This window comes from Lathyrus oleraceus, chromosome 1, assembly GCF_024323335.1.
Source record: "Lathyrus oleraceus cultivar Zhongwan6 chromosome 1, CAAS_Psat_ZW6_1.0, whole genome shotgun sequence".
NCBI lineage: Eukaryota > Viridiplantae > Streptophyta > Magnoliopsida > Fabales > Fabaceae > Lathyrus > Lathyrus oleraceus.
Window position 1 is genome coordinate 110,183,487 of NC_066579.1, and position 4,085 is coordinate 110,187,571.

At 34.4% G+C, this 4,085-nt stretch overlaps 1 long non-coding RNA gene across 1 annotated transcript; it reads left to right on the top strand.

Moving 5' to 3' along the window:
- Positions 1-907: 907 nt before the first annotated feature.
- Positions 908-3,551, top strand: LOC127120155 (uncharacterized). Its single transcript, XR_007803137.1, has 2 exons — positions 908-1,416; positions 3,162-3,551. It is a non-coding gene; the product is annotated as an uncharacterized LOC127120155 (long non-coding RNA).
- The last annotated feature ends 534 nt before the right edge of the window (positions 3,552-4,085 follow it).

The window sequence follows — 4,085 nt, forward strand, 5'->3', positions numbered from 1 at the left end:
ACTAGATTCTATGAATGGAGTTGATACTTTAAATAAATGGGTCAAGCATCCCATATCTAAATATATTCAGAACAAGGATATGAAGACTCCCCCACATTCCTTCTCCACTTCTTAAGACTCATGGCACATAATTCGCATCAAAATGGTTTAAGGGTTTTTAAGTTTGAAAAGGAAAAGGAAGTTTTGTTTTGTGTTGAACAAGTTAGGGAAAATATTGGAAGAAAAGGATGATGTGCCAAAGAATAGTATGAAGTTTAGTATGAACATGTCTTGATGACTTCTTATCTTTAGGATTTTGAATGGGAAATGGATTAGCATTGACTTGATGGATCAAGTGCATGGGTAAGTATAAAGATATAATTCCAATCAACTGATCAAGAGACTTGTGATCACTTAATTGAACATGAATCATAAGGGAGCATGCAAATGTGTCCTTGAAAATTCATACAACTAAATCATAATTCACAAATGTGATTAATTGATCAACACAAGTTTGATCCACTAATCAATCAATAAGATGGACATGCTAAGAGTCATACATCAAACACATGATGTCATAAAGAAAAATTAAAGGCACTAGAAATTGAATTTAACATGTCAAAACCCTAATTTCTAACCTATTCCTAAATTGAACCAAAGATTAAATCCAATCATTAAACCTAATTAAAATCCTAATCTAGTGAATCATGTGTAATTAAAATGTCCATTTTTAATGTATATTTTCAAAAAAAATAAAAAGAAATTTAAAATAATAATTAAATGATCAATCACTGCCAGGGGGTGTAAATAGTGAAAGGGGTGTATCTGGCCAGTAAAAGAGGCGTTGGGCCCAGACTAATGAGGCCCAAGGTGCAACTCTCTATTATTTCAGGGAGAAAGGTGTATCAATAATCAGGGTGTACATGGAGTGAAGGCCCTTTGGGCTTAGACTGAAGTCCGACTGAATGAGGGCAAAGGGACGGTGAAGTCCCATTTTATGTTCATCCATTCCTCTCTCTAAACGTGCTACTTCCATCTCTTATATCTCTCTCTCACCGGAAATCATCGCACCAGAAGCGGAGGAGCCACCCAGAAATACCAAAAACCACCATCGTTAAGCTCCCCTTCCTATCCTTTTTCCATCTCTTAACCTTATTTCACCTAAAAGTCAAACACAAGCCCTGATCTGAAATGAAACCTCAATAACACTAGAACACTCAAATCAAAATTAAATTCCATATGATGAGGATCGAAGTTGGAGACATTGGGGCTTTGATTCCCCACCACAACGTCTACATCATAGTAACAAGTATGACGCAAAGAAGGAAAGGATGGAATAAGTGATGTCTACCTACAGAGCGGAGAGTAGCTCTGGAAATTGTTTATATGCTTGAATATGAAGATGCAAGAGGAGAAAGTAACCCAAAGATCTATCAGGTATGCATCGAATCCCTACTTCTTGTAGTTTTTCTTCTTCTGAAATTAGTCTGTAGGATTTGATGTAGTTTATTAGGAATAGAGATTGAGAATGGGGGAGTTTTAGCTCTACTCTTTCAGAGCTTCGGCGTGAAACTCTAAGGAGTACCTTAAAAAGAGATTTAATGGAACTTGAGGGGTGAGAGAGAAGGTTGCAGAGAAAATGCAAAGAATTTAGAGTGATGGTGAGTGAATTATGTATGTTGATGATTGAAGAAAGGGTTGTTTAAATAGAGGGTCTTGAATATTAAATTGGAGGGAATTGTAACTGATTTTGGCAGCTTAGGGCAAGGTTGGTTGAAAGTTAGGGTAGCTGTTAGATTGGATGTTAGAGTTAGTTGAATCGGTTTGACAAATGAACAAAATTAGTTAGTGTGATTTAACAATGTTAGTGTGAGTTTGAGTTAGAAGTGATGTTAGTTGTTAGGTTAATTTGAACAGTTAGGTAGTTAGACGTTTTGAATATGAAGTTTGCTTAAATGCTAATGAATTGAATTAGTTAATGTTGGTTACATTAGATAATAGCTACGAACAATTTAACTAAAAAAAGGAAGTGTTAGTTGGTCTTTAATTTGGTAATGCGGATAAAATATTAGTGACAGTTAGAAAATGGAAGTGAAAGGTTAACTGAATGATATGTTAGAAGTTGAGAAAAATAGTTAGTTGTTGGGAAAACATTCAAATGGAAGTTAATTGGATATAGTTGTTTAGGGAGAGAAGTAGTTAAGGTAGTTAACTATTGTTAATTAGTTAACTGCTAGATAAATTATGAAAATCAATTAGGATTAGTTTAGATGAGTAGTGTTAGTAGTTGTTTAATTGTGACAATTATGGTTAGTTTGATGATTAGTGATTAGTTAGTTTTGAAAATGAAAAAACAATTAGAGTTATTTGACTGAACAAACATTAGTTAGTGGTTAGGGTAAAACAAAAATGGAAGTTTTAATTGGCTTGTGAAGTAAATCTTATCTGTTAGTTTGAAATTGGTGGTTTGGAATGGTGATTTGCTTAGCGGTTAGCATCAATTAGTAGTTAGGTTGAATAAATTAAAAGATGGAAATGTTAATGACTGACATTTGATTAGGCTAACATTTAAAAAAGTTTGTCAACAAAATTAGTAATGGTTATGGGAAGATGTTGGTGAATTTGGAAATGATGACAGAACTGTGACATCTGGGTAATTGATGGGGGATTGAAGGGTGGTTGCAGGATTAACAGTTAATTAACTGAATGAGAGTTGGTTAGTTTGGTTAACAAATTGACAGATAGCTAAATTTAGATGTTATAGGCTGGTTTTGAATGTTAGTATGCTATGATAGTTAGTTTGTAAGTGGTTGGATGATGAATTGCATGGTATGTCTTGGACTTGTGTGCTGCTAGGTATTGGGCTTCTATGGTATTCGTGTTATGGATTTGTATATGTGTATGTATTGCTTTTCATGGCTTAGTTGGAATGATCACTTGTTTTTAGTGATGGAAAACTTTTATGGCTCACATGCTAGTTTGACATGAATGAACTTAGCTTATAGGTGTATTTGTGCTCAAATTTGGAACTGGTTTGAATTATGGCTTGATGCTAATATGAACTTTGAATTGTGTTGCATATGGTCATGGTATTATGATGTATATGGATAACATCTGTTTTAGTTCACATTTGTATGTATGTTGGTGTTGAATTGAATGTGGCTTGGTCTTTTTTTTTGCAGGGCTGCTGCAAACTTGGTAAACTTGGTGTAATGAAGAATAAGATCTTGAGACTTGACATGGTCTAATCAAGGTTTGGCATGGCATTTCATCATGGTGGAGTCTTGGTGTGGAAGTGAACATGAAGATATTTTGGAATGAGCTTGAAGAACTTTGGAGGCACACAAAATAGAAGATCTTTATGATGAAGAAAAGGTAGCATTAGGGTCAGTTTGACTTTGGTCAACTATTAGACCAAAAGTCAATCTTAGGTAAAAATTAGGATTTTTGTATACAATGCCAATATGACCTTTTGTGATATACTCATTTGGTGTTTGAAATGAGTTTTGGAACTTGAATTGTAGTTTGTAACTTATTTTTTAAGAAATGTACTTTCCCTCCATTTTTTTGAATTTGAACATTTGAAACCTTTGAACTTGAATTGGAATGCTTTAATCAAGAGAACAAAAACCAATCATGACTAACATGAGAGACCTCATAGGAAACTGGTCAACAAAAAGTCAACTTCCCATGGTTAACTTTGTTGACCAAAAAGTCAAACTTGCAAATGGCCTCCAACTTCATAACCAAAGATGACTTGACCAAAAAATAGGGATTCCCAAGACTTAGGCCTAGAAAGGAGACCATATAAAGTTTATTGTACCCAAAAAGTCAAGTGTAGCATAGTGATCCTGCAAACTTGCTTCATAGGTATATACCATATGAACCTTAGATTATATGTCTTACGGCATAAATAATAAGAACCCTTTGAAACAACGACGTTACTTGAAAAATGCAAGTGCAGATGAGTGTCTTATGATAGATGATCAGGATAAGAGTATGCAAATGGATCATGAGTGTCATACCCCAAAATTTGCCCATTAATATTTAAAGACATTTTTCAGGGCACTCCGACTCATTTTTATGACACTGATCTCAAAGGAAGG